A 12601-nucleotide genomic window follows, 5' to 3' on the forward strand; every position below is an offset into this window, starting at 1 on the left:
GCACTGTGGCAAACACACGTCTGTGGTACTTTATTTATTTATTTTACTTTATTGATACATTTTGTTCAACAGGATGACCTTCACAAATGACCACCACTTTTATGATTTATGAAGCCTAAATGCCACATCAAAAGTAAAAAACTATTGTTAGGCTATTAACAAACTATACTGCTGGTATTTGCTAATGTATTTTATGTTGTAGAACAAAAAGTGAATGTGTAACCATAGATGTTATTTTGGGGCTTCTAACCAAAGACCCATTCAAAAAAACCATTGACTTCCACAGGAGGCAGCCAGATGTGCTAAAATGCTAACTCATTTCCGGGTTTTAGGACTCATTACAGGGGCACTGAAATGACGGAAGTATGAGTTGGGCACCAGGAGAATAATCACATTCCTACACTGTTACTTAAAGATAATCATTAATTTAAACCAGTTGGGTAGCTGGCCTGGACAGCAAACTACTTCTGCTACATATCAGGAAGGGAACAAACCACCAACCATCAATTAAAGTAATCTTAAATCTCTTTGAGTTAACCCCAAAATATCAGCAAATGGTTATGGTTAATACTCAAACACAAAGTCTCACACATCAAATGCCCATCAAATAAAATTAAAAAGAAAAATAAATTCTGAGTCCAGATCTGTTATTACTCCTCATTGGTTCCACCGTACTGCTTGATAATGCTTGACAACAGCTTAGCAAGTCCTGCCCCTTGCGCTGATCGACTATGGGTATTCCCCTTACAGTGCTCACTGGATCAGTGGACTTCAACCAAGAAACCACTAATTTATGTTATGATGCAAGACATATAAGTCAACTCTGTGGGGTGAGTGGACTTAAAAGTCTGGACCCAGGCAAGTCTGACACTGATAGCATTCAAACTAGGCGTATAATCCAGACTAAATCTGTTAATTTAAATATAACAATTGAAATATAGCATAAAATACTACCTTGATGACTTGATGTGTGCCACTGCGACCTGAGATGATGCTGCAGTTACAATCGGATTACTGGTGTCAAATAGTCAATCGTGTCATTACAAGCATTTACCTGTGATGTAAACTGTGTAATGAGCCACAAAAAGTGTCTCCTCCATTTGGTTAAGGAAACCGGTTTATGAGATTAAATGCTCAGTCCCAGAGCAGATTTGTGGTAATGAAATATGGGCCTAATTAATTTGTAGTTTATTTGAAGGTGATCTCAGCTCTCTCACTCCCTAATTGATCAACTGTGTTAATGTCCTCTTTGCAGAATACAGTAATGTTCAACTGGGCCTGGTTTGCTATTCCATGTCAACAACTGAAACTTTAGCAAATGTAGCTAAAAGAAAGTTTCACACACACAGTCACTCGTGAAAAATATTTTTCTACAAGACATTTTCAACAGTTTCATTAGACATACTGTATATTGTATCAGCGTAAAAGTATGGTCACCATCAACATAATTAGGATACAAAAATACTACATTTAACTCAGCTGAGGTGTTGCAAAAATGATTACACCCTACAACAAATCCTACTAAATCAATATTTTGTATGGCATCCTTGATTTTTAAGAACATCACCAACTCTTCTATACATTGAATGAACAAGTTGGCGACATAATGCTTCAACTATCTTCCTTGGAGAATGAGTTCTTTCAGGTCCTGGGTGCTGGATGGAGAATGACGCTTAACTGGTCTTTTCAGGACTCCCCACAAGTGCTCTGTTGGGTTGAGGTCTGGTGATATGTTTGGCCACTGAATCACTTTCACCCTGTTCTTCCTCAGAAATGAAACTGAGCTTAGCTATATGTATTGGGTCGTTATCATGTAGGAGCAGTGCCTGGCGACCCAGTGCATGGACGGGTGGTTGCATCTTCTCTTTCAGTATTTCACAGTAGATTTTGTGAATCAATGACACGATAGATGAAATGCAACTCCCTGACACCTGCAGCACTAATGCAACCTCCATGATTTACTGTGGGTACCATGCATTTGTCCTTGTACTCCTCGCCCTTTCAACGCCATACAGTTTTTCTTCAACTCTTCTCATCATAACACGCTCGTGTCGAGGTGTTAACTTCTGTGGACGGCCTGGGCGTTTAAGTAAGCTTCCCACAAGTCCATCCTTTTTGAATTTTTGGATCACTTTTGCTATTGTATTCTGACTTATTAGCACTGTTTTACTAGTTTTCTTCACTTTTTTTGTGTAAAGAAATGATCTTTTTCAAGTCTTGTGACATTTCTATTCCATGTGGTGCCATGTTTGTCAGCACTGAGTGGGAGTGGATTCTCTCTCTTAAATACCACCCTTAATTGTCAATTACCTGGTGGACACCTGTGTGATGGTTGATTAGACTCATCTGTAGGTGGATTCCTGTTAATTATAATTTTATTAGGTTTTATTCCTACGACAATCTCATTTAAAACCGTAAGCCAGAGTTGTGCGAACATTTTAGTGTATCGGACACCATAGAAGGTATTCATTCTAAGGAGAGATATGTGTTTTTTCGAAAAAATCTGTTAGGGTGTACTCATTTATGCTGAGCAATGTATATATAAATATAAATGTATATAATATATAAAGTTCTATTTTAAATGAACACAAATGCTTTATTGTTGTTTAGCTCGCTGGGTAGAGTGTGTACCAACATGAGTTCTTACCTCAGCAGGTTTGAGTCCGGCCCAGGCCCTTTGCTTCATGTCATTCCCTCTCTTTCCCCTGCCTTTCTTGTCTCCTTCTCTTCCTATCAATGAAGCAGAAATGCCAAAAAAAATCTTAAAAAACAGTTATTATTTTGAAAATGTGAATTTCCAGGCAAGGTATGTGTGGAATCTGGCCTCTGTCCTTACTGACTATAAATAAACTGACAAGCAAAATGTGTGATTATAAATAACTTACTTTATCTACGGTCCTTGCTTATTTCATGGATGCATTTGAGCATGGTTTATAAATTGTGCCTGCTAACATTAACTGTTAAGGGACCTACTTGGCATAGTATGTTATAGTGCAATCAAATTTGGTGTCATAAACAACTTTAACACAAGTGTTTTAAAGAAAAAGGAAAGTAGACTAAATAAAACAGTTGAACTAAATCAAGAGAAACAAACGAAATGCACAGTATTAAAGTATTTTACAACACGCTGAGTAAAGTACAAGGCAGTGAGGGAAAGTGAACTCTGACTGACACGACTCTTGAGGATCAAGGCATTGCAAAGATTGCAACGTGGTTGAAATTTCCATATTGCTCAAACTATGGATGAGTGGCAGTTTTAGGAGTTAAGGGCACTTAAGAGAGGTGTGGTTAAGGGAAAATTTGCTATCTTGATGCATTATGTATGTAGAAATCTAACATCCTAAAGCCCAAAACCAAACTGCCCTAAGACCATGAGCTTGTAAAAAAGTCATTGCATTGGCTGTTTATTGCTGAACAAGGCTGCTTTTCCCCAACACACAAAAGAATTCATTTCTATAGCTCATATAATTATAGTTATATAACCATTTCTTTGCACACACAAAAAAAATATATTAAAAAGTGTTGCCTACTGCACGTGCACTCCTATAATACTTGTATAAAAATTTCAAAACATATCTGTTTGTTGTTTTTTGGCGTTAGTGATGCAGTGAAAAGCGTTTTTGTATCATGAAACTGGAGAGAGAGAAAGTGGAGGAGCCGAGGGGAAAAAAGAAAAGTTAAATCTTTAATTGGAGGCAATTTGATTCATTTAGCTGTGTTGGAGACAAGGAGTCCGGGGAGACAGCGCCCGAGGCAGTGTTTTTGTCATCTTCTTTCTGTATCAGTCAGAGTAATTCGTGTCCCCAGGGGCCGGCTGTCAGTAGCAAGGCTCCATGAACACATTCCTTCTGATCCAGGCCATTATCGGCCCATTCAGCAGCACTGAAGCCTGCTTACGTGGGCCTCTCTCCGGGCTGACCTCCTGGGCCCTCGCCGGGGCCTGACTCAACATTCCCACTAATCCACACCTCAAAGTCTACAAACACAAACTTAGATTAAAGTCTAAGGATGAAGTCACAAACAGCCACATGAACATAACATGATCGGCACTCAATCCTGTCCATAGTCTGCAGCCCACACACACACACATGCCAGTAAAACATTATACAAATATCCTCTGCTGTTTCCAGTAAGTCATGCAACATGGCGTGCATTTCTTGTATTGTTGACTTGACCTCTTAAAGCCTCTGGAAACTCAAATCACCAAATACTTTTAATTTAGGTTCTTACATGCATAATAAAAGGCATAAAAAATGATCAGACATTAGCCTAAAATTTGAAATATTGTCATTTTAGTTTTTTCACAGCTTTCAGGAGCTAGGTTGATTTGGGAGTCATTATCCACGCTTAGTTGATACTAATTTAACATGTCAAACTGAAATCCCTAAACTCTCCTTTCAAAAGGGTGCGGACACTCACTGTGGGCGTGTCAGAGTGAACTCTGGACACGTCTGGGAGGAAGGAGCAGCAGAGCGCCAAACAGAGTGAATGTGTAATGAACTTAAACGTTGATTAATTCATGGAGAAATAGAACGCTCTGTGGCTTTGAACTACAGCTCTCTCAATTTGGTGTAGAGCGTCAGATTGGATTTATGAACGCAGCCAGAGTCAGAGGGTTGGAACAGATAGAGCTGTACCACGCCGACTCTGCTTTGCTCCATAGTTGTTGGGAGACGAGAGACAGCTGACAAAGGTGGGATCCAAGGAGGTGTCAATCAAAACGTGACCTGCCAAGCCCACACAGAAATGCAATTATCCTCAAAATGAGCTGTTTTGATCTCAGCTTTTAATAGTTGGGAACATTTATTTTCACTCAAATTTTTGTAGATACTACTTCAACTTTGATATAATATGTGAATTCTTACTATTTCAAGCCATGTTTCCAGAGGCTTTAAAAGGTAAGTCGGCAGAGCTTTGGAAACATGACTAATTATTTTTGATAATGAAAATATATATTCCCTGTCTATCATTAGACTGCATTTTATAAACTTAATAACTTATAAACTCAGAACACATTTGATATCATTGTCTCTGCTGTGTGATTTCAACGTAATCCCTGTTACATTCCTCTTGGCTGAAAATTAGGCTTGTCTAAGAGCAAAGGTAACAAGCCCTGTGGTGGGAGCCACACCCTGTCTCAGCCCAATACAACCCCCACCCTTCTTATCATTGTTTTGGAAAATCTCCATTTGGCTGGATGCTTTTATGTCAATATATGCAACATAATCACTGGCTGTCATATCTGAGTGGTGCCACAGGTACTCCTGTGTGGGCGCCATCTTGCCTCAGGGGTCCAAATTATCCACAGGGGACTTTCCTGTTGCAAGCTGTCTCCATCAAGCCCACACTTAACAGCACACTCATTGAAATGTATTAAACCATAGCTGATGTTATGTATTTTTAATATGCTGCTGCAATTTGCTTATAGTAAAGAGGAGCTGACTGCAATTATAAAATCATAATAACCACAGAATTATCATAAGCTGCATAGTTGAACTCAGTTCATTTGAACTGTCTAAATGTGACTAATGCATTCATAAATTTCATGTTGGATTGCCCGTGGCCCTCAAAACAGGCAGAGTAAAAAATGAAAATACTGTTCTGGGAGAGGAGCAACAGAGCCAAAACCAACTGGCAGCAAGTGGATTTTTACACCTCAGGAAGATATCACCCACCCACCTTGGCATGACATTCATATGCAAATGCTTGGAAAAGTTTATATTCATTCACTCGTTATTTCAATGTTTAAGCTTGACAAAAGGGAGCATGATGTTTTGAGAATAACAAACTTCAATCCTGCTTGAATACACTGCTCAGTGGTTTCAGTTTACATTCTGTGAGGTTCTCTTGTATATCTGTTTTTACTGCTCTGCACCAATAGTGGCAGTATATTGCATGAAGTCAGGAGGGGGCTGAGGAAACACTACAGAGAGCACAGGCACTTAGTGTGAACCACCATACTTTTAATGTTTCCCGAATGCTAGTAAATCTAACTCTCCTAAAATCCACAGTCAAACACTATGCCAAGTATGACATCACTCCGCGCAGACGCGTTTTATGATTTTTAACTTCATTTACAGAAACCAGGGTTGGGCAAGCCACAGAGTCCAGTTTAAAACTCAGTCGCCACACTGAGCGACAGAGACTAGTTTTGTGAGTTGAGTCATTCGCTCTAGATCTGACCGGCAAACTCAGAACCAAAAAGCAGAGGTGGGAGAGAGATCAGTTACTGTTCTCTCATTCTAGTTTGTTGTGTACGCGCAAAACATCTGCCAGGGTTGGTTAAGTTCAGCTGTTGCAGAGTTTTACTTTTTTTGCTAGAGTCAGTCAAACTAATGGGTGGCTGTGTGCAGTTTGACAGCTATTCTCAACACTGTTGTTGGCCTCGCTTTGCTCCATTGACAGATGTCTATCAGATTAGTAGCTCCTACTGAAAATGGAAAACAAACCTTCTCCAATGCTGAGGCTTTAATGCTCTGCATGCTTTAACCTAACATTAACAGCAATTTCGTACGTTTCATTTCATACATTTTTTTTTCTAAAGCAGATGAAAAATTCTTGAGTTACATTATAGTTTGACAGTACATTTTAGACCACGCAGCTGTATTTATCCACAGTGGCAGTGGGCGCATTTAAATAGCCTGTACCTAAGAATTATTTTACAGGGAAAGTCAGAAAAAAGACATAATCCCTGAAATGGCTATGCTGATGTACCAACTAACTGGATTGTGTAAACCTCAAGGAAAAAAACATGGCTTGGATTAATTAAACACATAATGCTTAAAGGCATTTAAACAGTTTTTTGTGGAGCTGTAGAATTTGAGTTATTCTAAAATTTTGACACTGCATATTTTGGTTAGTGGACTTCTTAATTACTAATAATCAATATCAGAATCAGCCCTTGAAAAAAAAAGTCATATCAGTTGATCCCTAGTGTGCACTATATTCTTGGTTACCTGTATGTCCTGAGTGGTAACCTTTGTTGTGTGTTAGTCCTTCGCAGATCTTGAGACAAGTTCATCCAATTTATTTCATACTTGGCGGGTGTATTGCTGGATGCCCGAGAATGTGCTATCGCATTTGATGTCATTTGGACACATGACATATCTAATATTAATAAACTCTGAAAAAGCAAGCTCTGATTCTGTTAAGAAAGGGGGCATGGCTTTAGGGCTCCGTGGAGAGTAGGCTGTTAGCATGTCTCACTATGTGTATTTCATGGTGTTTCTGGCCGCGAGTAGACGATCTTAAGTATTTCTTTGCCATAAGAACCGGACCGGTCCGGTACTGAGTGCCAGTGTGCTGCACCGGAAAGAGACTAAAGCTGACTAAAGCAGTTTGATAAATTCGGATAGATAAACATGGATTTGAACTTCCCGGATCAATATTCCATAACTTCACATATTCATTAAATTCACTCTTATAGGGTGTAGTGTCCCAAAAAAATCAATAACTTTAATGTTAAAAATTTTACAAAATGACAAACTGTTGCAAATGAAATTAGTTGTAATAATCATCTTATATAAAACAAAACAAATTGTTAGGATTTTTTAAACTTCTGTCGAAACTCAAAGTATTGGCACTTACACTATTTAAATAAATCATTTGCTATATGTGATGTCATATGTTTCTGATTTCTGTCTACATCATACAGATATGTACGTATTCAGGGATGCATAAAGCAGGGGACAGGGGGAGAGCAATACGAAGTGATGAAGGCACAGTGTGCTTAAATTTACTTAATGTCTGTTTAAGGTGGAGCTTTTAATTCTGATGCAATGCTGAATAGTTTAATTAATGATAGTACATCACATTTTTATTGTTGTATTTTTTTGTGAGTAAAATCTGATTCTACTATGTAACCAGTAGCATTTCTTTGTCAGGTATATGTTTTCCTCTCAAGTACAAGTAGAAATACATGGTAAGTAAGTAGTATACTGTTGTGTTGCATTTTTAAAAAGAGCTTTAGGGGCCCTTAAGTTATTTTGGGGGTACAATTAGTTAGAATAATAACTTAGTTCAGTACCTTTCATATCTAAACATGATAATAAATCTCTAACTGTTTGGAGCCCAGGTATGTTGCTCAGGACCCAAAGAAGTGCAGTGTCGAATGTGAAGGTGTTTGGGTGAGCGCTTCTTGAGAAAGCGGCAAGCAGTCATACGTAAGGCCCAGCCACTCGCCCATTCAGAAAAGGCCTGTTTGAATGAGCACCCACTGCACTAGTTTTTTAAAAATATACAAAATATCCCCCAAAATGTAATAGTTCTAAACACAAAGCAAAGAAAATTAAACTTGAAAAAAATAATTGCATTTTCCCTTCAATGGTGCACTTTGTGGAGTATTTCCTGTTCTGTCAGGGCCAAGGATAATAGTGTGATTATTGTGCTCTGTGAGTCCCCCTCCATTTCCCTGTCCAAGGATGCTCATTAGAAGACCAACCAGCTAATCTGGTGTTGGGGTCCTGATAACTGCCTTGCTTGGCGTCACTCTAGTAAATTGCCGTGGCTCTCTGTTGAAAGCCGACAGTTGATAGCGGTATCAGGAGACAGGCTGCGTTGGGGAGACAGAGTGTCCGGCTCCAAATGACCTCCCAAAATAGACAAGTGCCTCAAGACAAGGGGCCAAAGGCACCTCCAGCCGAAGCAAAGGAGCTCAGACAGGGCCAGCTCAGGAAGAACATGTCATCAGAGCCATTGCTGTTAACGGCATGCAGATATTCAAGGGAGGCGGCAGACACTGAGTGACCCCAACCCTCAGCATTTAGGTCTCCCACTGAGCAGAGCCTCGCCACACCACAGACAGGTCAGACATGGAGCCGCCTGTACAGAGTGGGAGCCACTCACTACCACAGAGCTGATAATGATTATGGCCAATTCACTATCACTAACAGTGTAAGGCTTACTCTGTCTCTCTGGCTGTGGTCAAACACACTATGTATCTCGCAGACTTGACTGGTGACCTCAGATAAAAAGACACTCTGCAGCCTTATGGGACAAACATCTTCAGACAGGTCCATATGCACTCCATTTCCCACGTGTAGCTCAAATATTTTGGTGAGCTTGCTTAGGCCAACTATGCAAAGTTGAGACAGCAGCCATGTCCAAAGGAACACGTTTTCATTATGTAGATTTCACTGTCTCTCTTCACCCAGGGAAGGCGTGATTTAAACCCTGCTGGTGCAGCAGGGGCAACTCTGTGACCTTGTCTTTCCCCATGATCATTTCCTTATGCACACAGGGCACACTTTCCCCTCTGCCCTGGCACTGCCCTGGCTGTGGTCCTCCCTGAAGAGTCACTTGTAAGAGTCACTTGTTTGGTCCGTCACAGGAAGGGTAATTACTGTCCCTGATGTTACAATTCCGCTGCCGGGCCCCGTGAAGTAAATCAATAAGAGAGGAGAACAGGAGGCATTGCCAGTGTATCCTAGCTGGACTTGTGCAAGGCTCAGAGTGAGAGGAAGTGAGCGAATGATCCCTGCGACTCCCTTAGGCTTGAGAAGGAACACATTGTAGAGAATGGCAACAGCAGGTTTGAGAATTCCAGACATACCTGCAGCACAGTTACACATTACAGACGAATGACATTCAATGCCCCATGGCAAATGACTAACTCAGCAGATCTACCAAAATTACAATATAGACTGATGTAAAAAAATGGAATTCATGAAACTATATGAAGTCCTCTGACAAGACAAAATATTTATACCCAAACTAGGCTTGGGTGGTATCTACTTTTTCATAACTTCCTGGAATCTACCGGGATAGATGGTATTTGATACAATCAGTGTGCGGCGCTAACACTCATCCACCACCGGCACCAGGCCTACTATATTCTGCAGGCTTTCTAGTGATTTTCAGTCTACTCATTACACAATACAATCACAATATGGCAACCAAAGGTAATAATCACACACCTATTTACCTTATTAAACAAAGAAAGACAACCATACACTTTCTGAATTCATGTTTCTTTCTTTCACCGAACAAAGACTAGCTTAATTGCCTCGTTATCTCATGATAAAACACACTTCATTAAAAATCAACAGAAACAAAATAAAATTCAACAAAACCATGTTGGTCAGTCCTGTTAGTTGTGAGTTATTCCACTGTTCTAACAATCAGAAACTCTGGCCTGGTGAAAATAATCCCTTTATGTAGCAGGTTACATGTAAAAATAAGTTGTTATCCCTTCTTGCTGTTGCAGGGACGACACAGCTGTTATTTTCCGGCTGTTTACAGTCTTGTTCTCTTCAGAACAGTCAGCTCAGTTGCCTTTTGCACAACACTGACCTCCAGTGGGATAAAAACTGCACTGCACGCAAAACATCGTCATTACGGCCTCTCAAGTATGAAGTTGACTGAAGTAAACAGAAGGGGGTCCGTACTTTTGACAGTATGTAAAATAACACCGTCAGGAGTTCTAAATACCATGGTATACCATAATACCAGGATACCACCCAAGCCTAACCCAAACTCTCCAATTTCATGCAATGCACACAACAACCAAATTTCAGCTCAACATTCAGCTCAAAACAGCAAACCGCTTCACTAGCTGCCATTTGGGACATCTTGTCAGTCAGCCTCAAATCCAAAATGTTGCCATAATGGTGCTGTTTTAGTTTTCTCAAGTGACTAAGTTCGCCATGTTTTTTCTTATCGTCCCCCAAAAAAACTTTCAAAGTGAACAAACCCAACATGTGCATCTCTTTCCTGCTCTGCCTCCTGGTGGTGCTTGGCTCACAGCCTGTCAGACACTAGTGGCTCTGTTAGTTCTCTTATAAACATACAATATAATATTATGCTAATCACATTGTCATATAGCTTACTAGTACTAAAAGATAGATTTTGTGCTGTGACACCAGTTCTCATGAAATCAAAGCAGTTTGAGCTCGAACACTGGACCTGACTGGCAAAACCAGAAATGGACCCAAATCTATTAGCTAGGATTTTAGAGTCCAAGAATACCTTTCGAGATTCAAAGTTGAGTCTCATCTTTAAAGTTAATTCAAGTCAAGTCAATTTGATTCATAACGGCCATTATTACAAATCACAATTCTGCCCTCTGTGGGCTTTACAACACACCACATCCCTCTGTCTGTGGACCCTCACCGCAGATGAGGTCAAACTCTCCAAAAAAAGAAAAAGAAAACACTCTAATGTGGGGAAACATGGTAGATACCTCAGGAAGAGCAAATGAGGAAAGACACCTCATTACATCCATTATGGACAGATATGCATAGATGTCGTGTGAGGATCACTGACAGTGGTTTAATGCGATATGCATGTATTTTGTAATGAAGACTGTAGGCTACGTCATAATGACCACCACTGAAGTATGCATATAATGGGTCCAGTCACTAAAAAACTGAATCCCCTGATGTTTATCCCTGGTGATTAATTAAAGTTGCAAGTGTGCACACTGCCAAGATAGAAATAAGTGTGATGCTCATTATTGCTTGGACTCTAAAATGCCTTTGTGTTATATGGTAGCCCATAAAAAGGGAAAACACTAGGGGTGGAAATCACTAGAGGCCCCATGATATAATGTTATCACAATAGTTAACTCACGACACAATATGATGGCGATTTTAAACATTTTGCAGTATGTTAGCCATTACAATAAAATATACTGTGTTTAAACAGCAAAGTATGGCCCCAAAGGAAAACTTGTCAACATCTGTTTTATATGTTAAGATAAAGTTTTCCGTCTGATCATCTTATGTCAGTGTTTTTCCTTGCAGCAAAATGTATCTATTGGGCTGAAAACCCAATTCATTTTATTACGCTAGTAGGCAACCAAAACGTTTAATTTGTATTTGCAATATTAATAATTTATATAATAAAAAGTCAATCCTTTGCATCCGTATATTGAAACAAAGTTGGCACACAAAAGATTCCGATATAATACTTTTTCAATTTTTTCCCCCTGCCCCTAGTGTACATTGATTTAGCTCAATATTTATTAATTTACTTTATATTAATATATTTATCAACTATTTATTATTATTGATGCAAAGTGAAAACACTGATACATATCACTATTTTAAAAGTCTTCCTTTCATGTCAAAGCCCACCTCCTTTCTTAACATTCAAACAGTGCTAGCAGCTGAATGTCATCCAGATAGAAAAAGATACACAAATGTACTGAGGCAGACTTTGTGATGTCAGCAAATAAAGAATCTATATAATATTGTATAACAATAAAACTTTACACCCTTGGAAAGCACTTCATAATAAAAAGACAGACAATAATCCTTTTTGACCATCATAACAGATTTTTAAGAGTATGTACTTGGCAAAGAGGAGCAGGTAGGATTACAATATCTTCTATCCTGATGGTACCGATGGTATCAGAGCTGTCGTTACATATCAAATATGTTTGAAATTCTGTGTTTGAAAATCAGATAATCTTAGCATCTTAGCATAATTCACAAATCTGTATAGACATGATGCAACCAGCACATGCCAGATGTTTAATGTACAAGCTTTTCAAGAAGGCGTCAGAGGGTCTGCTGGTTTGTTTCCGGCTTTATGTAGGCTCTGTCCATAGATTTGGATAAAGCTGTGCATTGTGGTCACCAGCAGCAGCAGCAGCTCCATC

The 12601-nt window shown here is 39.4% G+C and overlaps 1 long non-coding RNA gene across 1 annotated transcript in view; it reads right to left on the bottom strand.

Annotated features, from left to right (window-relative positions):
- Positions 1 to 2630: 2630 nt before the first annotated feature.
- The window catches only part of LOC148189234 (uncharacterized), a 56553-nt gene continuing 46582 nt past the window's right edge, over positions 2631 to 12601 (bottom strand). Inside the window, exon 4 of the long non-coding RNA XR_015776896.1 lies at positions 2631 to 2730. This is a non-coding gene — a long non-coding RNA (uncharacterized LOC148189234). The remainder of the gene's footprint in view (positions 2731 to 12601) is intronic.

This window comes from Plectropomus leopardus, chromosome 7 (assembly GCF_026936395.1).
Source record: "Plectropomus leopardus strain MGB_pleo_1.0 chromosome 7, ASM2693639v1, whole genome shotgun sequence".
Taxonomy (NCBI): domain Eukaryota; kingdom Metazoa; phylum Chordata; class Actinopteri; order Perciformes; family Serranidae; genus Plectropomus; species Plectropomus leopardus.